We start from the raw sequence: 25,205 nt of genomic DNA on the forward strand, positions 1-25,205 counted from the left end.
TTTACCACTAAGCAGAAGAGGCATTTGCCTCAGGCCTCACATCATCAAGGGGCCTCATGAGCTGGGCATTAAAATAAAAATAAATGTTTTCAAATTCTCTGCTTGAGGCCCCCTCATGCTCCGCTGAAGGCATAATAAATAAATAAAATCTGTCTGTTTAAGCTAGAGGTACAGTATCTGCCTTCTGCATCTGCAGTGAAAGGTGGCCGAGCTACAGCGGTGTTTGTCAGACCAGGAGACATCCCGAAAGTCGGTCCTCTCACGAAAACATCTGTAGCGTCCGAAAGGCATCACACTAAGATGAGACTCTCAAGTACACGATGGTGTTGTCCGTTTTGCTCTACGACCCCCACAAGTGTCACAATCAATCACATTGTATTTGTCACATGCTTCATTAACAACAGGTGTAGACTAACAGTGAAATGCTTACTTATGGACCCTTCCCAACAATACAGAGAGAAACATATAGAGAAATAATAGAAAGTAGTAATAGATACACAACAAGTAATGATAACTTGGCTATATACAAGGAGTACCAGTACCAAGTTAATGAGTAATGATAACTAGGCTATATACAAGGGGTACCAGTACCGAGTTGATGTGCAGGGGTGTCACGAGTTGTCTAAAGGTAACCCAGTACTGGGCCGAAAGAATGAATGGAAGTGAATCAGGTAATTTCTACTTAAAAGGTATACGGGTAATTCCACTGTAAAAACATTTCAGAGCTTACTTACTCAGATATAGGACAGACAATTCAAAATGACTTCCTTTTGATTACATTTTTGCCTGTTTTTCCAATGTATTAATCTGTTATTAAATGTATTTCTATGGGCTAATAGCAGTAAGGCCAAATTCAATGTTTCATCAAATAATTGTTAAATATTTTTTGGGGATACCTACAGGGGTCATATAATTCCAAATCAAATAGCTAAATGATCCTTGGTTTGACCATCTTAAAACAATTCCATACGTTAACTTAGTAGAAACCCAGCCCTTAGACTCTAGGGGGATACAATATGTATTTCTTGTGTGTGTAGCCCATGTATGTGTATTGTGTACCTAAATGTGTAGCTAAATGATCCTTTGGTTTGACGATCTTAAAACAATTCCATATGTTAACTTAGTAGAAATCCAGTCCTTAGACTCTAGGGGGATACAATATGTATTTCTTGTATGTGTAGCCCATGTATGTGTATTGTGTACCTAAATGTGTAGCTAAATGATCCTTTGGTTTGACCATCTTAAAACAATTCCATATGTTAACATAGTAGAAATCCAGTCCTTAGACTCTAGGGGATACAATATGTATTTCTTGTATGTGTAGCCCATGTATGTGTAGTGTGTAGCTAAATGTGTAGCTAAATGATCCTTGGTTTGACCATCTTAAAACAATTCCATATGTTAACATAGTAGAAATCCAGTCCTTAGACTCTAGGGGGATACAATACGTATTTCTTTAGTAAAAAGACAGATGCTGGCTGATAATACTGCCATCACCGTCGAGGCAGAGGACATGTAAGTGTAGCCCATGTATCTGATGCTATCTGGCCCCAAAAATATTATTGTATGTCGGAATCTTTTTGGCAAGACAGTATTTTGTTATGTTACAGCCTTATTCTAAAATGTATTAAATTGTTTTTCCCCACTCATCAATCTACACACAATTCCCCATAATGATGAAGCAAAACCAGGTTTTTAGAATTTTTTGCAAATGTATAAAAAATAATAATACATAAATATCACATTTACATAAGTATTCAGACCCTTTACTCAGTACTTTGTTGATGCACCTTTGACAGCGATTACAGCCTCAAGTCTTCTTGGGTATGACGCTACAAGCTTGGCACACCTGTATTTGGGGAATTCCACCCATTCTTCTCTGCAGATCCTCTTAAGCTCTGTCAGGTTGGAAGGGGAGCGTCGCTGCACAGCTATTTTCAGGTCTCTCCAGAAATGCCCGATCGGGTTCAAGTCCGGGCTCTGGCTGGGCCACTCAAGGACATTCAGAGACTTTTCCCGAAGCCTGTGTGCTTAGGCTGTTGGAAGGTGAACCTTCTCCCCAGTCTGAGGTCCTGAGCTCTCTGGAGCACGTCTTCATTAAGGATCTCTCTGTACTTTGCTCCGTTCATCTACAAATACATGTTTTTTTATAATTTTTTTGCTCAGAAAACTGGGTTGGGGGAATAAAACCGGGGTGGAAGTTGGAGAACCCTAGTGGGGTAAAGTACTTAAGTAGCTTTTTTGGGGTATCTGTACTTCACTTTTACTTCACTACATTCCTCCAAACATTTTCCCTGACAAACCAAAGTACTCATTACATTTTGAATTTATCAAGAGAACACATGGTCATTTCTACTGCCTATGTTCTGGCACTCACTAAACACAAATGCTTCATTTGTAAATGATGTATGAGTGTTGGGGTGTGCCCCTGGCTATTTAAAAAAAACAAGAAAATGGTGCCATCTGCTTTGCTTAATATAAGGAATTTGAAATGATTTATACTTTTACTTTTGATATTTAAGTATATTTGAGCAATTACATTTACTTTTGATACTTAAGTATATTTTAACCAAATACTTTTAGGCTTTTACTCAAGTAGTATTTTACTGGGTGACTTTCACTTTTACTTGAGTAACTTTCTATTAATGTATCTATACTTTTACTCAAGTATAACATAGGGTACTTTTTCCACCACTGGAAAACCCTGCCATTTAGGCTACTCTCACATACAGAGAAAATGTATTCAGATTTGCTGATGCTGAAAAAAAATATGGCAATATCACAGCCATAATCATTAAATCAAATGTTTTTATAGTCCTTTTGTAAAAGTGATTGTGGGCAGTGGGCAGCTGTGGCTGTACAAGGCAGAAACAGTAGGCTACGGTTAGGAATGTGGTTTGTTGTGACGTTCTCGTTGTGTTCAACAGGGCGGCCCCCCATAGATTTACAGCTGAAGAAGGTAAAATATGAAACTCTCTTTTCATTATTTTTATTGAATACAATGGTTGAATAATTTAACTGTAACGGGGACATGATTCAACGGCTGGGTTGTAGAAAAAGTGTTAGTTACAACAAAGAAGGCTTGTGCGCTAGCTAGTTAACGTTAGCTTCTTAATTCAGCTAGCTAGCTAAGCTCGTGGCAGTTAGGTTAGCTACAGATAGTATAACTTTTGACAATTCTACACTTGGTTAGATAGCTACATGAAAATTAGCTTTGACACAATTATTCATACCAATGTTAGACCTAAAACAAAAACAAAACTAGCTAGCCAAGTCAAAAGCGCAAAGCTAGCTAGCCTGATAGCTAGCTGCAGCAGAGCAGAGAGGGATCATCAATCATTTTGACCAGACCTAGGTTCACTATTTGCAATCATTTCAAATACTTTAGCTGTGAAAAACTTGAGCTTGCCTGTTGCAATAGAAAAGTCCCAAAATTGTAAACCCCACCAACCTCAAAAAGGCCATCAATGTAAAATAAGAATTTGTTCTTAACTGACTTGCCTAGCTATATAAAGGTTAAATTAAAAATAAAAATAGTATGTGAACTCAGGTCTGATGTTGACACAATGTTGTCTTATTTGTTCATGTAGACCTTTGCAGAGCTGCAATCGAAAAAAGATTGACACACAACAAAAGGCGAAACTGGCAGATCTTCAGATCGACCAGCTCACTGGCATGAAGAAACATGCCAACCTGACAAGTGCAGAAATCAAAACCCTTCCGGACAACACCCACATGTATGAAGGAGTAGGATGCATGTGAGTAGCACTCTCTGGCTGATTACTGTATTTATTCACCAAGAGAACGCTTCCCATGAACTAACTTGTTTATGTTGCTGTCACTTATGATCTTCAGTAGCACAATTATGCTGACCTAAATGTAACCTCATCCTCTCCAAAGATTGGAGCGCAAGTATCACATCACAATTTCGAAACATAAGCCTGGTTTTCAGGGGAAACCCATTACACATATAGACCTGATGTAGTAAGATCTGAATGAAATTCCCACCACCATCATGACATGAATCAGTCACCCTCCGTGCCTCTTTTACGCTGCTGCTACTCTCTGTTTATTATCTATGCATAGTCACTTTAACTATACATTCATGTACATATTACCTCAATTACCTCGACTAACCGGTGCCCCCGCACATTGACTCTGTACTGGTACTCCCTGTATACAGCCTTGCTATTGTTATTTTACTGCTACTGTTTAATTATTTGTTACCTTTATTTTAAAATTTGTACTTATCTATTTTTTTTACTTAATACTTATTTTTCTTAAAACTTCTGAAAGCATTGTTGGTTCAGGGCTTGTAAGTAAGCATTTCACTGTAAGGTTCTATTCGGCGCATGTGACAAATAAAATTTGATTTAATTTGTAACCTCATTCACTTTCACTTCCTCTTTGTGTGTGTGTGTGTGTGTGTGTGTGTGTGTGTGTGTGTGTGTGTGTGTGTGTGTGTGTGTGTGTGTGTGTGTGTGTGTGTGTGTGTGTGTGTGTGTGTGTGTGTGTGTGTGTGTGTGGATAAATGTCTGTATCCTTTAATTTGTCTCGATTCCCTCTACTTAGACAATGTCCTTTGTTGAGTCTTGTACAGTTAGTGTACTGTTTTATCCCAACAACAATAACGCCTCAGTTTATCATTAGGCTAAATCGTGCCCAAATTTAACTGGAATTCAATGTGTGCTCTTATTGATGCCTTTCGCTAGCATGGCAAGGGTTAACGTTTGGTTTACAATGTTTTATTGTAACATTTTTTTTTACTGTTTTTTAAATGTGACTTCTTGCGAAGGTCTTCTCCCCTCACACCCTGATTTCATGCTTTCCCCTCTCCTTTCCTCTCTCCTCTTTACCTCTCCTCTTTCCCCCCTCTCTCCTCTTTCTTTCCCTCTCTCCTCTTTCCCCCTCCCTCTCTCCTCTTTCCCCCCTCTCTCCTCTTTCTTTCCCTCTCTCCTCTTTCCCCCTCCCTCTCATCTCTTTCCCCCCTCTCTCCTCTTTCCCCCCTCTCTCCTCTTTCCCCCCTCTCTCCTCTTTTCCCCTCCCTCGCCTCTTTCCATCTCCTCTCCTCTCTCCTCTCTCCCCTTTCCCTCTCCTCTCTCCTCTTTCCCTCTCCTCTCTCCTCTCCCTCTCTCATCTTTCCCTCTCCTATCTCCTCTTTACCTCTCCTCATTCCTCTCTCCTCTTTCTCTCCCCTCTCTCCTCTTTCCTCTCCTCTCTCCTCTTCCCTCTCCTCTCTCCTCTTTCCCTCTCCTCTCTCCTCTTTCCCTCTCCTCTCTCCTCTTTCCCTCTCCTCTCTCCTCTTTCCCTCTCCTTTTTCCTCTTTCCCTCTTTTCTCTCCTCTTTACCTCTCCTCATTCCTCTCTCCTCTTTCTCTCCCCTCTCTCCTCTTTCCCTCTCCTCTCTCCTCTTTCCCTCTCCTCTCTCCTCTCTCCTCTCTCCTCTCCCTCTCTCCTCTTTCCCTATCCTCTTTCCCTCTCCTCTCTCCTCTCTCCTCTTTCCCTCTCCTCTCTCCTCTTTCCCTATCCTCTTTCCCTTTCCTCTCTCCTCTCTCCTCTTTCCCTCTCCTCTCTCCTCTCTCCTCTTTCCCTCTCCTCTCTCCTCTTTCCCTCTCCTCTCTCCTCTTTCCCTCTCCTCTCTCACCTTTCCCTCTCCTCTCTCCTCTCTCCTCTTTCCCTCTCCTCTCTCCTCTTTCCCTCTCCTCTCTCCTCTCCCTCTCTCATCTTTCCCTCTCCTATCTCCTCTTTACCTCTCCTCATTCCTCTCTCCTCTTTCTCTCCCCTCTCTCCTCTTTCCCTCTCCTCTCTCCTCTTTCCCTCTCCTCTCTCCTCTTTCCCTCTCCTCTCTCCTCTTTCCCTCTCCTCTCTCCTCTTTCCCTCTCCTCTCTCCTCTTTCCCTCTCCTTTTTCCCTCTTTTCTCTCCTCTTTACCTCTCCTCATTCCTCTCTCCTCTTTCTCTCCCCTCTCTCCTCTTTCCCTCTCCTCTCTCCTCTTTCCCTCTCCTCTCTCCTCTCTCCTCTCCCTCTCTCCTCTTTCCCTATCCTCTTTCCCTCTCCTCTCTCCTCTCTCCTCTTTCCCTCTCCTCTCTCCTCTTTCCCTATCCTCTTTCCCTTTCCTCTCTCCTCTCTCCTCTTTCCCTCTCCTCTCTCCTCTCTCCTCTTTCCCTCTCCTCTCTCCTCTTTCCCTCTCCTCTCTCCTCTTTCCCTCTCCTCTCTCACCTTTCCCTCTCCTCTCTCCTCTCTCCTCTTTCCCTCTCCTCTCCTCTTTCCCTCTCCTCTCTCACCTTTCCCTCTCCTCTCTCCTCTCTCCTCTTTCCCTCTCCTCTCTCCTCTTTCCCTCTCCTCTCTCCTCTTTCCCTCTCCTCTCTCACCTTTCCCTCTCCTCTCTCCTCTCTCCTCTTTCCCTCTCCTCTCTCACCTTTCCCTCTCCTCTCTCTCAGGTTCATCTTGCAGTCTAAAGAAGATATCAACACACAGCTGACTGACAAACAGAAGACGGCGAATGAGAAAATGAAGGAGCTTGAGGTGTGCAGTAATATTGGCACAGATATGAGTGCACATAGATCCATACACTGTTAAATATTACGACGATTCAACCCTTGATATCTCTCCCACTTAGCTTTGTAGGGTTCTGAGTTGTGGTGGTAATGAGGATATTGAGAGCAAATGACAAACGCTTGGGTTGTGCTCAGGCACACACCTTGATAAATCTAAGTTTTACATCACCTTTTACACAGTGCATTTGTAAAGTATTCAGATCCCTTGACTTTTTCCACATTTTGTTACACTACAGTCGTATTCTAAATGGATAAAAAAACAAAGAATCTATCTACACACAATACCCCATATCGACAAAGCGAAAACAGTTTTTGTTTTACATTTTTGCACCTTACATAAGTATTCAGACCCTTTGCTATTAGACTTGAAATTGAGCTCAGGTGCATCCTGTTTCCATTGATCATCTTTGAGATGTTTCTTCAACTTGATTGGAGTCCACCTGTGGTAAATTAAATTGATTGGACATGATTTGGAAAGGCACACACCTGTATATATATATATTTATAAGGTCCCACAGTTGACAGTGCATGTCAGAGCAAATACCAAGCTGTGAGGTCTAAGGAATTGTGTCGAGGCACAGATCTGGGGAAGGGTACCAAAAAATGTCTGCAGCATTGATGGTCCCCAATAACACAGTAGCCTCATAATTCTTTAATGTAAGAAGTTTGGAACCACCAAGACTCTTCCTAGAGCTGGCTGCCTGGCCAAACTGAGCAATCAGGGAAGAAGGGCCTTGGTCAGGGAGGTGACCTAGAACCCGATGGTCATTCTGACAGAGCTCCAGAGTTCATCTGTGGAGATGGCATAACCTTCCAGAAGGACAACCATCTCTGCAGCACTCTCCAATCAGGCCTTTATGGTAGAGTGGCCAGACGGAATCCACTCCTCTGTAAAAGGCACATGACAGTCCGCTTGGAGTTTGCCAAAAGGCACCTAAAGGACTCTCAGACCATGAGAAACAAGATTCTCTGGTCCGTAGGAAACCAAGATTGAACTCTTTGGCCTGAATGCCAAGCGCCACGTCTGGAGGAAACCTGGCACCATCCCTACGGTGAAGCATGGTTGAGGCAGCATCATGCTGTGGGGATGTTTTTCAGTGGCAGGGACTGGGAGACTAGTCAGGATCGAGGGACAGATGAACAGAGCTTTTCCTTAATGAAAACGCACTCCAGAGAGCTCAGGACCTCAGACTAGGGTGAAGGTTCACCTTCCAACAGGACAACAACCCTAAGCACACAGCCAAGACTCTGAATGTCCTTGAGTGGCCCAGCCAGAGCCCGGACTTGAACCCAATCTAACATCCCTGGAGAGCTGTGCAGCAACGCTCCCCATCCAACCTGACAGAGTTTGAGAAGATCTGCAGAGAAGAATGGGAGAAACTCCCCAAATACAGGTGTGCCAAGCTTGTAGCGTCATACCCAATCGCTGCCAAAGGTGCTTAAACAAAGTACTGAGTAAAGGGTCTGAATACTTATGGAATTGTGATATTTCATTTTTTTTTTTTATACATTTGCAAAATTTTCTAAAAACCTGTTTTTGCTTTGTCATTATGGGGAATTGTGTGTAAAAAAAATAATTGAATCAATTTTAGAATAAGGCTGTTTTATTTTATAGACAGTTAATTAAGAACAAATTCTTATTTTCAGCGACGGCCTAGGAACAGTGGGTTAACAAGGGCAGAACGACAGATTTTCACCTTGTCAGCTACGGGGATTCGATCTTGCAACCTTTAGGTTACAAGTCCAACGCTCTAACCACTAGGCTACCTGCTGCCCCATACGCTGTAACGTAACAAAACGTGTTAAAAGTCAAGGGGTCTGAATACTTTGCCGAATGCACTGTACAGTATATGCTGTCAACGTACACAGCCTATACATTCTCATTGGTGAGTACAGAAACATCTGATCACTTTGTGGCTTGGTCAATATGGAAATATGGCTTTTAGGGCTTGTTCTAATCATCAGTACATCTAATCTTCTTAATTTCCTGTGAGAAGTACAGAGTTACCTAACATAGCACACAAACAATGTTTGAGATCAACACACTGTATGTGATGTGTCCAAACATATGTTACATGAACCTTCTAACCACTAAAGTCATAACCATATCTAATTTTCAATTCATGAATTTCAAGTCACTTTCTGAATTGACCCAAACCCTACTGTAAATGTTGTAGTCACTTCACCCTGTTGCAGTCACTACACCCTGTTGTAGTCACTACACCCTGTTGTAGTCACTTCACCCTGTTGCAGTCACTACACCCTGTTGCAGTCACTACACCCTGTTGCAGTCACTACACCCTGTTGCAGTCACTACACCCTGTTGCAGTCACTACACCCTGTTGCAGTCACTTCACCCTGTTGTAGTCACTACACCCTGTTGCAGTCACTACACCCTGTTGTAGTCACCACACCCTGTTGTAGTCACCACACCCTGTTGCAGTCACCACACCCTGTTGCAGTCACTACACCCTGTTGCAGTCACTACACCCTGTTGTAGTCACTACACCCTGTTGCAGTCACTACACCCTGTTGTAGTCACCACACCCTGTTGTAGTCACCGCACCCTGTTGTAGTCACCGCACCCTGTTGTAGTCACCACACCCTGTTGCAGTCACCACACCCTGTTGCAGTCACTACACCCTGTTGCAGTCACTACACCCTGTTGTAGTCACTACACCCTGTTGTAGTCACCACACCCTGTTGCAGTCACCGTACTGTGAATATTGACTTCATGCCAAGACCTAATCCCAGTTCTAGCATACTTTCCATTTAATAAGCTTTTTGTGATTTATTTTATTTTATTTCAGCTCATGAAAAATGGGACCAACACTACGTGTTGCGTTTTCATATTTCTGTTCAGTGTAGAAATGTAATTACCAATGCAACTAACATGGAATCTATTATCCCAACAACAACGACTAGTGTCAAATATGTGATTGAACCACTGGTGTGAGATGGAGCTACGATGACGGTATGACTGTTCCACCCTGACCTGTCAAGAACGTGGCCTGTGGGGACAAAGCTCCCATACACCTCCACCCTGTACCATAGGAAATATCCGGTCACAAAGAATGGCGTCAGCTGGCATTTCTGAACAAATGCTTTTCACTGTACCAGTCCTTTGTCCGCTATCGACCAGGACAGCAGTTCCTAGTTTCCCTGGAAACAAGGATTTCATTGAGTTCAGTGGGATTTCACAATGTTATATTAATCAACAGCTGTTTCTGGGCCCTAATTTATAAACATATATTTTAAACTAACGCCATTTTGGAACAGACTGCACACGCGTAAAAAAAAAAAATATTTGTAATCTTGGCGCATGTTTCCCGTAGAAAATCGGACATGTCGTAAAACTGTGCTTTTAATTTTTATAAATGCCAACTTTTGCATGAGAACTGCCATACACATGTTTTGGTGTAAATGTTGTACATACACAAGGTTTATAAATGAGGTCCCAGGTCTTAAAACAAGACAAGTTTCCTGATGGGGATCATGCCATGGATTGGTTTGGTGCCACTTGTTGTTGGATCAATTGACAACCTTTTCACTCTTCAATATAACATGAGTACAAAGCTGAATATAAACATATATAAATAAACCATATACAAATCTATTTCAGGGAAGGGATGTTGTGTCAGGTGTGTGCTCCTACAAGGGGCCTACTAGCTACTGTGGGTGAGTGCTATGCAAACAAAGGGAAGTCTAATTTCTGTGGACACCTGGGAGGTCCTGCTCGAAACAATTGAGCCTGTTTCACTCCACACAGACCTCCTGTGCCCCAGGAAAGGAGCAGGACGGTACAGGGACCTGTCTGGGTGTAAAAATATCTAATGCTCTGATTATAACTGTGGTTTTGGGATCATTTGTGTGTTGATGTCACTGCTCCTCAATGCTGGCGGTGGGACTCTCCCACAGACAGGATATGATGCACAGACAGTTACCCAACTCTCATCTCTGTTTCAGGAAGCTCCTTTCATCTAGTTGTTGGGTGGGATAGAGCATAAAAGAGCAGTGTACTAATTTTCCTGCAGACCACAACCTTGTGTTGAAAGTGCAAAAAGTCAGCACTAGACACATGTTTGGATAGATAATCCCAGAATCGGCACTAGACACAGGCTCGGACAGATAATCCCAGAATCCGCACTAGACACAGGCTAAAACAGATAATCCCAGAATCCGCACTAGACACAGGCTAAAACAGATAATCCCAGAATCAGCACTAGACACAGGTTTGGACAGATAATCCCAGAGTTAGCACTAGACACAGGCTTGGACAGATAATCCCAGAGTCGGCACTAGACACAGGTTTGGACAGATAATCCCAGAGTTAGCACTAGACACAGGCTTGGACAGATAATCCCAGAATCAGCACTAGACACAGGTTTGGACAGATAATCCCAGAGTCAGCACTAGACACAGGCTTGGACAGATAATCCCAGTCGGCACTAGACACAGGCTCGGACAGATAATCCCAGAGTCGGCACGAGACACAGGCTCGGACAGATAATCCCAGAGTCGGTTCTAGACACAGGCTAAAATAGATTATCCCAGAGTCAGCACTAGACCCATGTTTGGACAGATTATCCCAGAGTTAGCACTAGACACAGGCTTGGACAGATAATCCCAGAGTCAGCACTAGACACTGGCTTGGACAGATAATCCCAGAAATGCCAGCAAGTCACTAGGAGTGTATAGCACTATCATTACACACGAAAGTCATATTTTAGGCCTGTTGTTTACAGAAAGAATGTACTTCTGAATTCTTGTCACTAACCACTGTTTACAAAAACCCTTATTTCTGAATTCTTGTGTCACTTATCACTTCTGAGGTAAAACAGACGGTAGTGACTAACACCCATACTTAAACTCCAGGGTGCAGTATGCCTGTACAGCAGTGGGGCTGTAGAGTTTATTAGTACTAATGGAGATATTTCTCTTTTTTGAGACCAGATGAGTGAAACTGAAACCCATGGTTGTGTTGCGGGTTGGGAGAGGCTTATTGTTGACTCTATGTATGGTTGCTGGCCAGTCCCTGGGTTCTGAGTTCTGTCTGGGCCTTGTCCGGTGGTGGGGTGTAATCCCAGACTAGCCCATGACATCACCCTGGTCAACAATATGTCTTGTGGCTCTGGAGCACCGCTCAGGGTTTCCCTCTGACGGGACTGGGATCATGCCATAGGTCAGGTCATAGACTCAGTCACCAGCCATACAAACTGCCATGTCAAACAGATGTTATTTTCCTCTTTTGCCAGCCAGTTCCCGTTGGCTCTAGCCTACCCTGTATTCTACGGTTACTGTGGCTACAACAACAAATTGCTCCGTTGTCGGCTGAAAGACTGCAAATAGCAGACCTCATTTACAGGTCTTCTTTGACTTTTAGTCTTCTTCATTCTACGTGAGTGGTGGGTTGGTTACCAGAAACAAGGATGCCCCCTTCCTGTAAAGGCCAGGTGCTTCCCACTGCCAGTGAATGAAACCCAACTCAAACTCTAGTCACGTTACTATTTGGGATGTCATATTTTGTTTTCACGCCTGCGTACAGAGAGACCACATAGCTGGGATTGACACCAGCGGTACCACACACACTGTATTTAGATCCAGCCTGGAGTTAACTTTTGTTCGTGCGTGACCTCATCTCTCTGGTGGCCCTTGAATGCTCGGGAGGGGTTGCACTGGTAATTAAGGAGGTGACATGATGTCAACAGAATCCCAATTGGTCCCTCTCGTGATAGCCATCCGTGAATGATGCCTGCGGTAATGACAATGGCATTAGGTATGGGGTCTTCAACGAGCCACGGTCCATTGGCCACTGTACAGACTGTCGTTGTACTTTATCTGTGGTTTGTGGTGGGGGCAGATGACATGTCTTTTAAACACCCGTCAGCGCCTTTTGGTCTGGTCCTTGTCTTTTTCAACAGGTTGTTGTTTACTACATCAACAGGGGCTGATGGGGTTTGGAGGGTAGGGAGATGTTGGTGGATCAGTTTCATGGTGTCACTCTGAAATATCTCTACAAGGAACCACGATTACCTCTCCTCTGACGTCAGGACAAATTTAGCTCTGTTAACTCATGCTGTTCAAAGGACCAATGTGTGTTGGTTTCTGCACTAGTTGTCCATATGAAATGTTGCTGACTCAGCTCCACAAGGTACATCACATCCAGTTGAGTGGAGAATAGAGTTTTTGGAGTGAACCTCCGATTACAGTTCATTCTTAAATCCTTACCGTGTACAGTGCGTTCCTTACCGTGTACAGTGCGTTCCTTACCGTGTACAGTGCGTTCCTTATCGTGTACAGTGCGTTCCTTACCGTGTACAGTGCGTTCCTTACCGTGTACAGTGCGTTCCTTACCGTGTACAGTGCGTTCCTTATCGTGTACAGTGCGTTCCTTATCGTGTACAGTGCGTTCCTTACCGTGTACAGTGCGTTCCTTACCGTGTACAGTGCGTTCCTTATTGTGTATAGTGCGTTCCTTATCGTGTACAGGGCGTTCCTTACCGTGTACAGTTCCTTATCGTGTACAGTTCCTTATCGTGTACAGTGCGTTCCTTATCGTGTACAGTGCGTTCCTTATCGTGTACAGTGCGTTCCTTACCGTGTACAGTGCGTTCCTTATCGTGTACAGTGCGTTCCTTATCGTGTACAGTGCGTTCCTTACCGTGTACAGTGCGTTCCTTATCGTGTACAGTGCGTTCCTTATCGTGTACAGTGCGTTCCTTACCGTGTACAGTGCGTTCCTTACCGTGTACAGTGCGTTCCTTACCGTGTACAGTGCGTTCCTTATCGTGTACAGTGCGTTCCTTACCGTGTACAGTGCGTTCCTTACCGTGTACAGTTCCTTATCGTGTACAGTTCCTTATCGTGTACAGTGCGTTCCTTATCGTGTACAGTGCGTTCCTTATCGTGTACAGTGCGTTCCTTATCGTGTACAGTGCGTTCCTTACCGTGTACAGTGCGATCCTTACCGTGTACAGTGCGTTCCTGAAAGTATTCACACCCTTTTGACTTTTTCCACATTTTGTTGTGTTACAGACTGCATTTCAAGTGGATTACATTGAGTTTGTGTCACTGGCCAACACACTATACCCCATAATGTCAAAGTGGAATTATGTTTTAGCCCACACATACAATTATCTGTAAGGTCCCTCGGACGAGCAGTACATTTCAAACAGATTCAACCACCAAGACCACAGAGGATTTCTAATGCCTTGAAAAGAAGGGCACCAATTGGTAGATGGGTAAAAATAAATAAATAGCAAACATTGAATATGCCTTTGAGTGGTTGCATGGTGAAGTTGTTGATTACACTTTGGTTGGTGTACTAATACTACCAGTCACTACAAAGATACAGGCGTCCTTCCTAATTCAGTTGCCCGAGAGGAGGGAAACCACTCAGGGATTTCACAATGAGGCCAATGGTGACTTTAAAACAGTTACAGAAAAAAAAATTGTTGTAGTTATGTCACGTCCTGGACAGTATAAGGGTTAATTAGTATTGTAGTTTGGTCAGGACGTGGCAGAGGGTATTTGTTTTATGTGGTTTAGGGTGGTGTGTTTGTTAAAAGGGTGTTTGAATAAGTATTCCGGGGTTTTTGGGCACTGTTTGGTTTTCATGTATTTCTATGTTTAGTCTAGTGTGTGTGGTTCTATGTTGAGTTAATTGGGGTTGGACTTCCAATTGAAGGCAGCTGTTTGGTGTTGCCTTTGATTGGAAGTCCTATATTAGTTGGGTGTGTTTGTCTTGTATTTTGTGGGAGATTGTTCTGTGTTTAGCCTTGTGCCTTACCAGACTGTTTTTTTGTCGATCGTATTTCTGTTTGTTATTTTGGTGTTCATTTTGATAGTTAATAAAAGTCAAGATGAGCCTGCACATACCTGCTGCGTTTTGGTCCTCCTTCACCGACGACAACCGTGACAAGTTACTCCACAATAATGACCTAAGAAGAAGAAACATATTCCAAAACATGCATCCTGTTTGCAATAAGGCACTAAAGTAAAACTGCAAAAAATGTGGCAAAGAAATTAACTTTATGTTCTGAGTACAATGCGTTATGTTTGGGGCAAATCAAACACAACACATGACTGAATACCACTCTTCATATTTTCAAGCATGGTGGTGGCTGCATCATGTTATGGGTATGCTTGTCATTGGCAAATACTAGGAAGTTTAGGATAAAAAGAAGCAGAATATAGTTAAGCAAAATCCTAGAGGAAAGCCTGGTTCAGTCTGCTTTCCTACAGACATTGGGAGACAAATTCGCTTTTTAGCAGGACAATAACCTAAAACACAAGGCCAAATATACAATGGAGTTGCTTACCAAGACGACATTGAATGTTTCTGAGTGGCCTAGTTACAGTTTTGACTTAAATCGGCTTGAGAATCTATGGCAAGACTTGAACATGGCTGTCTAGCAATGATCAACAACCAACTTGACAGATATTGAAGAAATATAAAAATAATAATGTGCAAATATTGTACAATCCAGATGTGCAAAGCTCTTAGAGACTTACTTAGAAAGACTCCTAGCTGTAAATCTGTAAAAGGTCATTCTGAACATGTATTGACTCAGAGGTGTGGATACTTATGTAAATTAGATATTTCTGTGTTTCATTTTAGATAAATGTGCAAAAATGTCAAAAAACATGTTTTCACTTTGTCTTGATGGGGTATTGTGTGTAGATTGCTGAGAGATTTTTAAAAAAATGTACCCATTTGGAATTCAGGCTGTAACACATCAAAATGTGGAATAAGTCAAGGGGTATGAATACTTTCTGAAGGCACTGTACCTATTTTTATACTCTGTAACTGCATCCCTTTGTTTGCTGAAATCCATACTTTTTTATATAAATTGTTAATCAAATACAACCACCGACTGTTTCCTCGTTAAAATTCAATTGGCACATACGCATTTGTGTTGAGCTGCCATCTTAGAGCAACTGCAACGAGGAAACAGTCGGTGGTTGTATTTGATAAACGTTTTATTAAAAAGTATGGATTTTAGTAAACAAAGGCTCGCAGCTTTGTTTACTAAACGTAGGTACACGGTAAGGGTTTAAGAATTTACATTTTTACAAGTATCGACTGCACAGAAATTCGAAGTAGTTCACTCCAGAAACTGTAGTCTCCACTCAACTCTGTGGATGTGATGTGCAGTGGGGTCCGAAATTGACACCCTTCATAAAGATGAGTGGAAATGACTGTATAAAATCAATAATTAAAATACTGAAGTATATTGTATGCTTTAAAAAAATTGGGAAATTATATTATTTTATACTAATACAATTGCTCTAATAGAGAGACATGTTGTTTAACAATACTTATTTTTCTCAAAAAGGGTAAAAAATTCTTGACACCCCTGTTTTCAATACCTTTCAATACCTCACCTAAAATGTGGAGAACACATTGGTAGAGATCTTAGAGAATTTCCTCATACAGAATCCTCCCAGTCCCTGAACGACGACACGGATAATATAAGGCTGACTGGGTTTTCCGTCCATCGGCAGGACAGAGCAGCTACATCTGGTAAGACGAGGGGTGTCTATTTGTCAATAACAGCTTGTACGCGATGTCTAATGTTAATGAAGTCTCGAGTTATTGCTCGCCTGAAGTAGAATACGTCATGATAAGCTGTAGACCACACTATCTACCAAGAGAGTTCTCATCTATATTATTCGTAGCCGTCTATTTATCACCACAAACCGATGCTGGCACTAAGACTGCACTCAACAAGCTGTATAAAACCATAAGCAAACAAGAAAATGCTCATCCAGAAGCGGTGCTCCTAGTGGCCGGGGACTTTAATGTAGGGAAACTTAAATCCGTTTTACCTCATTTCTACCAGCGTGTCACATGTGCAACCCGCGGAAAAAAACTCTAGACCACCTTTACTTCACACACAGACGCATACAAACTCTCCCTCACCCTCCATTTGGCAAATCTGACCATAATTCTATCCTCCTGATTCCTGCTTACAAGCAAAAACTAAAGCAGGAAGTACCAGTGACTCGCTCAATATGGAAGTGGTCAGATGACGCGGATGCTACACTACAGGGCTGTTTTGCTAGCACAAACTGGAATATGTTCCAGGATTCATCCAATGGCATTGAGGAGTATACCACCTTAGTCAGTGACCGTATGTGCATATCCCAACCAGAAGCCATGGATTACAGGCAACATCCGCACCGAGCTAAAGGCTAGAGCTGCCGCTTTCAAGGAGTGGGACACTAATCCGGATGGTTATAAGAAATCCCAAAACATCAAACAGGCAAAGCGTCAATACAGGACTAAGATTGAATCCTACTACACTGGCTCTGATGCTCGTCGGATGTGGCAGGACTTGCAAACTATTACAGACTACAAAGGGAAACCCAGACGCGAGCTGCCCAGTGACAGGAGCCTACCAGACAAGCTAAATACCTTTTATGCTCGCTTCGAGGCAAGCAACACTGAAGCATTCATGAGAGCACCAGATGTTCCGGATGACTGTGTGATCATACTCTCCATAGCCTATGTGAGTAAGACCTATAAACAGGTCAACATTCACAAAGCCGCGGGGCCAGGCGAATTACCAGGACGCATGCGTGGACCAACTGGCAAGTGTCTTCCCTGACATTTTCAACCTCTCCCTGACCGAGTCTATAATACCTACATGTTTCAAGTAGACCACCATAGTCCCTGTGCCCAAGAAACCGAAGGTAACCTTCCTAAATGATTACTGCCCCGTAGCACTCACGTCGGTAGCCATGAAGGCTAGTCATGGCTCAAATCAACAACATCATCCCGGAAACCCTCGACCCACTCCAATTCGCATACTGCTCCAACAGATCCACAGATGACGCAATCTCAATCGCACTACAAACTGCCCTTTCCCACCTGGACAAAAGGAATGTGAGAATGCTGTTCATTGACTATAGCTCAGCATTCAACACCATAGTGCCCACGAAGCTCATTGCTAGGACCCTGGGACTAAACACCTCCCTCTGCAACTGGATCCTGGAATTCCTGACAGGCCACCCCCAGGTGGTAAGGGTAGGCAACAACACATCTGCCACGCTGATCCTCAAAACTGGGGCCCCTCAGGGGCAGTCCCCTCCTGTACTTCCTGATCACCCACGACTCCAACACCATCATTAAGTTTGCTGATAACACAACCGTGGTAAGCCTGATCACCGACAACGATGAGACAGCCTATAGGGAGGAGGTCAGAGACCTGGCAGTGTGGTGCCAGGACAACAACCTCTTCCTCAATGTGAGCAAGACAAAGGAGCTGATCGTGGAATACAGGAAGGAAAAGGAGGGCCGAACAGGCCCCCATTAACATCGACGGGGCTGTAGTGGAGCGGGTCGAGAGTTTCAAGTTCCTTGGTGTCCACATCACCAACTAACTATCATCGTCTAAACACACCAAGACAGTCGTGAAGAGGGCACGACAACATATTTTCCTCCCCAGTAGACTCAAAAAGATCTACAGCTACACCATTGATAGCGTCCTGAACGGTTGCATCACCGCCTGGTATGGCAACTGCTCGGCATCTGACCGTAAGGCGCTACAGAGGGTAGCGCGTACAGTCCAGTACATTACTGGGGCCAAGTTTCCTGCCATCCAGGACCTATATACTAGGCAGTGTCAGAGGAAGGCCCCAAAAATTGTTTTCTTAACTCTATTTCTTGAACTGCATTGTTGGTTAAGGGCTTGTAAGTAAGCATTTCACTGTAAGGTTTCATGGTAACACCTGTTGTATTCAGCGCATGTGACAAATGAAATTTGATTTAGATTTTTTATTTTTATTTTTGTATCCTTCATCTGTGCTTGTGGACTGCCCTTTTCAATTCAAACCACCGGTTTTCAATGGGTTTCAAGTCCAGAGACTGAGATGGCCAAGTCCAGAGACTGAGATGGCCAAATCCAGAGACTGAGATGGCCATTGCAAAATGTTAAAGTCTGCATCATTAATGTTCCACCACCATATTTTACAGTAGGTATAGGATATTTTCTGCTCATGCATTCTAATTTTGATGCCATACCCACCACTGGTGTCTGTGGCCAAAGAGCTCTATTTCATGTCATCTGACCAAAGCACCGTTTCCAATCCAAGTGCCAATGCTGTTTAGCAAACGCCAGGCTTTACATTTTTTTGGATGACATGAAAATAGAGCTCTTTAGTGGGTTTGGCATCAACATGAGAATGCATGAGCAGAAAAGAACCCAAAATATGGTGGTGGATCTTTGATGTTATGGGGCTATTTTGATTCCACTGTTCTTGAGGCTCTTGTTAAGGTCAACAGCATCATGAACTTTACTCAGAACCAGGATATTCTTGCCAAAAACCCGTTTGCCTCTGCCAGGAAGCTCAAACTTGGCCACAAGTGGATCATCCAGCAAGACAATTGGTTAGAATTGAAAAGGACAGTCTTAAGCACAGACAAAGGATATCAAGGACCTGGAAGAATCTGGAAGGATTCTGTATGGAGGAATAACTCCATAAAGCATAAAAAAAGGCTCAGTGCTTTTATCCTCTCAAGGTGAGGTATTGAAAGGTATTGAAAACAGGGGTGTCAATCATTTTTACTCATATTTTTAGATGTTTTTTTGTGTTATCTTTTAAACAAATCTCTTTTAGAAATTGTATTGGTGTAAAATTTCCTAAAAAGTAAACAATATAGCTCAGTATTTGAATTATCTATTTTATACAGTCATTTTTTGTCCATCTTTATCAAGGGTGTCAATAATTTTGGGCCCCACCGTGTACGTCGTTGAGTTCAGTCAGCAATATGAAATGGAAACATGTGTTTATTGTTTTGTTATCTGAATGGGATATGAGTCATCGGTAAATGTCAAGGAATCATTGGTCAGCAGTTTCCCTCATCGTGAGTTCAGAATAGACTCCTCTGCCTCCGATGCAGGAACCTCAAAATGACAACGGGTCCGTTTGTTTTGCAGTCTGTATGCAGTCTTTCTGCCTTGTCATTGGTGGCCTGGCTGAAGTCACTAGAGCTGGCTGAAGTCACTAGAGCTGGTTGTCACATACATGAGAGGATCCATTCACTGTTCAATGATGACTAACTGACCTGACAGCCACCCACAGAAACGCCAGAGGATCTCACTGACTCTACTAGTATAGTTTCCATAAGCTGAACATTAGATGAGGGTATATGGACTCCATGACACTGCCTCTTGGAGGTCGACAGGGCTTCCCTTAGGATTATGCGTTAAATGGGATGGCCCATTAGGCATCATCAGCCAAGTTTAGTTTTTGACTGTAACGTGACTATGTGAGATTGCTTTGGTAGGTAACGGTGAAGGATGATTTGTTTACTGCGCTATTTTTGTACCCGTGTGAGTCTGCAGGTTATTTTATGTATGTAAGGACAGTCTGTATCCCACTGATTGTGGGGTGAGTGTGGCTGCTCTTTGCAGCAAGCCAGTGGGCTCAGGACTGGGGCCAATGTCAGCCTCTGAGTTGTTAGGCATTCTGGATTCTGAAAAGACCACTTGGTCTGTACTTGTATGTTAGTGTCTTGACATTAGTCAATGTGGGAGGGAAACATTCAGGTTGTAACTGATCATCATCTGACTGTGTAGGCCTGTGTGTAAATGATTTCATTATATCTGTGGCATTTCTGTATATTTCAATCTACTATAGTTGTTGGCTGTGTACAAATCATATTACCTACACTGTAGTGTACACAATCCCTATTCCCATTGGGACATGTGGTGGCAGAGCCTAACCGATCAACAGTGATGACCGGTACAGTACAGAATGAGTTACTGCTGATGGAAGAGTAGATGTCTAACAGAGACACATATTTTCACTGGTTCCACTTTCTTTTTCATTATTTTACCCCTTTGTCTCCCCAATTGGTAGTAGTTACTGTCTCGTCTCATCTCATCTCATCGCTGCAACTCCCATACAGACTCGGGAGAGGCGAAGGTCAAGAGCCATGCATCCTCCGAAACACAACCAAGCCAAGCTGCACTGCTTCTTGACACAACGCACATCCAACCCGTAGGAAACACCACCGTACCTAGTGACCGAGTCAGCGTGCACCGCGCCCGGCCCGCCACAGGAGTCGCTAGTGCGCGATGAGACAAGGTCTCCGGCCAAACCCTCCCTAACCAGGACGACGCTAGGCCAATTGTGCGTCACCCCATGAGCCTCCCGGTCGCGGCCGGCTGCGGCAGAGCCTGGGCTCGAACCCAGAATCTCTGGTGGCGCAGCTACTCTGGTGGCGCAGTCTTAGACCACTGCGCCACCCGGGAGGCCCTACTGGTTCCACTTTCTACTGTATCTTTTAAATCATAACATCATAGCTCTAAAAATAGAGCGGTTTTCATTCAAATCCCCTGTTTCTGTTTCCATAACAAGGCGTCGGAATGAGAGGCATAGGGGGAGACCTTATCAGTTGCTGTCTTTAGGCTGTCCCGCTGTTATAGACTCATAGCTGTATCAACTGGTGTCAGTCTGGCCCGTCACAAACATACTGTAGGAAACACGAACGTATGACTGGGCGTAACCGTAGAGGACTGTTTATTATATTTCCCTCATTACCATAACAGCATCTCAGAGCCAATGACAACATCGTGCCACGGTACTTTCTGTCATCATCACCTTGTTGAATGATTCGCCGTGTTGCTGCTGTGTTAGTAAACTGTCTGGACAGGGTGCTAAAATTACATTGTCTTATCGATAGGGAATGGAGAAAAGCATTGTTGTGCTGATATCAAGCTGGGGCTCCTCCTCTCCTAAGAATAAACAAAAGGCTCAACATTCCCCGCATTCCACTCTGGTGAGAGGGCACGTATGTCAGAGGGCACGTATGTCAGAGGGCACGTGTGTGTGAGAAGGCACGTGTGTGAACGGGCACTCGTGTGTTAGAGAGGGCACGTATGTCAGAGGGCATGTGAGTGTGAGAGGGCACGTGTGTGTGAGAGGGCACGTGTGTGTGAGAGGGCACGTGTGTGTGAGCGGGCACGTGTGTTAGAGAGGGCACATGTGTTAGAGAGGGCACATGTGTGTGAGAGTGCACGTGTGTTAGAGAGGGCACGTGTGTTAGAGAGGGCACGTGTGTTAGAGAGGGTACACAATGACCCTTAGGTATGGGTTTTAAGATGTATAATTTCCCTTGTCAACACATCACCCTATTCTCTGGAATGGGCCCATATGTCAACACATCACCCTATTCTCTGGAATGGCCCATATGTCAACACATCACCCTATTCTCTGGAATGGCCCATATGTCAACACATCACCCTATTCTCTGGAATGACCCATGTGTCAACACATCACCCTATTCTCTGGAATGACCCATATGTCAACACATCACCCTATTCTCTGGAATGACCCATGTGTCAGCACATCACCCTATTCTCTGGAATGACCCATATGCCAACACATCACCCTATTCTCTGGAATGACCCATGTGTCAACACATCACCCTATTCTCTGGAATGACCCATATGTCAACACATCACCCTATTCTCTGGAATGACCCATATGCCAACACATCACCCTATTCTCTGGAATGGGCCCATATGCCTACTCATCACCCTATTCTCTGGAATGACCCATATGTCAACACATCACCCTATTCTCTGGAATGACCCATATGCCAACACATCACCCTATTCTCTGGAATGGGCCCATATGTCAACACATCACCCTATTCTCTGGAATGACCCATGTGTCAACACATCACCCTATTCTCTGGAATGACCCACATGTCAACACATCACCTTATTCTCTGGAATGACCCATATGTCAACACATCACCTTATTCTCTGGAATGACCCACATGTCAACACATCACCTTATTCTCTGGAATGACCCACATGTCAACACATCACCTTATTCTCTGGAATGGGCCCATATGTTTCTGTGGAGCAACACTGACTAGGTGGTAGTAGTACCCTTTGTTGTTACTTGACTGGCTGTAGGCCTATAAGTTCATATAAACAGAAATGATGTGCCCAGTCAGTGATGTGTAGAGTTCAGTATTAGAACATGAATCCTAAACCGCCAATGAGAGATGCTGTATATCCTTTTATGGCAGTGAGTCTGCATCGGGGCTCGGGCTGATCTTGGCAGGCTGGTAGACTACGAGTCCAACTGGCTCTGTCACTGGGTGTTTCACTACCAGCCTCTCTGACTCACCAGGTGTCCGTGGCACATGTGTGTGGCTCCTGTCCCTACATGTCCCGAGACACTCCTTAAACCTGGCCGGTCATCCACAACCTCTCCCAGTCGTTTACAATTAAGGTATTAAGAACTTCGGCTCACTCACTCATCTTCGCTTGCTCCATCAACAAATGGATCTCCACACCTTCCTATTCTGGGCCAGGTCCCAGGCTGATATGCTTTTAAGTCCCAGGTTGTGTAGGTCGTCCTCCAACTGGGTGTACCACCTGGCTCTCAGTCTTCCTCTTGGGCGTTGGGGGATGGCTCCTTAAGGATAAGGGCAGGCTCCAGAGGTGGGTCGTAGTTTTGAGGCTTTGTCCAGGGAGGAGACAGGGGACTGGTCCATCTTTTGCCGTATTGTGGAGTTTGGGATGTGGTCACGCCATGTGATGCCCAGTATGCCATGGAGGCACTTGGAGTCAAAGGCGTCCAGACGACGTGTGAGGTCCAGGGTGAAGGTTCATGTATCTGATCCGTACGTCAGGATGGACGACGTGTGAGGTCCAGGGTGAAGGTCCATGTATCTGATCCGTACGTCAGGATGGACGATGTGTGAGGTCCAGGGTCAAGGTTCATGTATCTGATCCGTACGTCAGGATGGACGACGTGTGAGGTCCAGGGTGAAGGTTCATGTATCTGATCCGTACGTCAGGATGGACGATGTGTGAGGTCCAGGGTGAAGGTCTATGTATCTGATCCGTACGTCAGGATGGATGACGTGTGAGGTCCAGGGTGAAGGTCCATGTATCTGATCCGTACGTCAGGATGGAGATGACCAGGCTATTGTATATGCAGAGTTTTAATATTTTCAGAGAGAGGGTTACATTGTTTCCAGATGATGTTTAGGTTGGCAATGGTTGAGGCTGCCCGGCCAATACGTCAATGTCAGCTTTGCTCCTGCAGTCAGTTGTTAATGTACTTCTAAGGTAGCAGTACTTAGGAACAACGTGGTGGGGGTCCACAGCAGGGCTGGTTGGAGGGGGTTGGAAGTCGCTAAAAGACTAGATCGTAGTTTGGTCCCAGCTGATCATGAAGCCCAGTGGGTGGGTCTCCTCCTCCACAAGGTGTATGATGTCCAAGAGCTCGGCCAGGATTGCCACATCGTCAGGTGGTCCAGGTGGTCCAGGTGGTTCAGGTGTTCCAGTTGGTCCAGGTGGTCCAGGTGGTTCAGGTGGTTCAGGGGGTCCAGGTTGTTCAGGTGGTCCAGGTGGTCCAGGTGGTTCAGGTGGTCCAGGTGGTTCAGGTGGTCCAGGTGGTTCAGGTGGTCCAGGTCAGAGAAGCTGAGGCTCCCATATATTGGTATATAGAGTAAGTATTCATGGAGATGACCTCACGGACGGGAGTGCTTTGAGTGTAAATAAAGATTTAAATAGGTTGGCCTGGAAATCCTATTTAGGATATGTCTCTCTGTACGCAGGTCTCTTTGCATGGGTATGTGCACGTACATGTATCCATTTCTGCTATTCCCTAGTATTGAGATGATATCACTTGTCTTTCTCTGGAAATCAAAAAAAAGGGAAATGATCCCTCTGAAGTCATGATGATCAAACGAGTTGTTGACAGAACCTGTCCTCTGTCCTCTGTCCTCTGTCCTCTGTCCCCTGTCCTCTGTCCCCTGTCCTCTGTCCCCTGTCCTCTGTCCCCTGTCCTCTGTCCCCTGTCCACTGTCCTCTGTCCTCTGTCCCCTGTCCTCTGTCCTCTTGCCCCTGTCCTCTGTCCCCTGTCCTCTGTCCCCTGTCCTCTGTCCCCTGTCCCCTGTCCTCTTTCCCCTGTCCTCTTTCCCCTGTCCCCTGTCCTCTGTCCCCTGTCCTCTTGCCCCTGTCCTCTGTCCCCTGTCCCCTGTCCTCTGTCCCCTGTCCTCTGTCCCCTGTCCTCTGTCCCCTGTCCACTGTCCTCTGTCCTCTGTCCCCTGTCCTCTGTCCTCTTGCCCCTGTCCTCTGTCCCCTGTCCTCTGTCCCCTGTCCTCTGTCCCCTGTCCCCTGTCCCCTTTCCCCTGTCCTCTTTCCCCTGTCCCCTGTCCTCTGTCCCCTGTCCTCTTGCCCCTGTCCTCTGTCCCCTGTCCCCTGTCCTCTGTCCCCTGTCCTCTGTCCCCTGTCCTCTGTCCCCTGTCCCCTGTCCTCTGTCCTCTGTCCCCTGTCCCCTGTCCTCTGTCCCCTGTCCTCTGTCCCCTGTCCCCTGTCCTCTGTCCCCTGTCCTCTGTCCCCTGTCCCCTCTCCCCTGTCCCCTGTCCTCTCCACAACAAAAGAAGCCTTACCTGGAGCGCAGTGTGAAGGAGGATGAGGACAACATCAGAGAAATGCCCAGTCACATAGAACCAACAACACACACTCATTGACAAACACACACTCATTGACAAACACACACTCATTGACAAACACACTCATTGACAAACACTCATTGACAAATACACACTCATTGACAAACACACACTCATTGACAAACACACACTCATTGACAAACACACACACTTT

General features: G+C 44.6%; 1 pseudogene; it reads left to right on the forward strand.

The window, feature by feature from the left end:
• Nucleotides 1-300: 300 nt before the first annotated feature.
• Nucleotides 301-25,069, forward strand: LOC115155063 (prefoldin subunit 1-like; annotated as a pseudogene).
• Nucleotides 25,070-25,205: the final 136 nt, after the last annotated feature.

This window comes from Salmo trutta, chromosome 19 (assembly GCF_901001165.1).
Source record: "Salmo trutta chromosome 19, fSalTru1.1, whole genome shotgun sequence".
Taxonomy (NCBI): Eukaryota; Metazoa; Chordata; class Actinopteri; order Salmoniformes; family Salmonidae; genus Salmo; species Salmo trutta.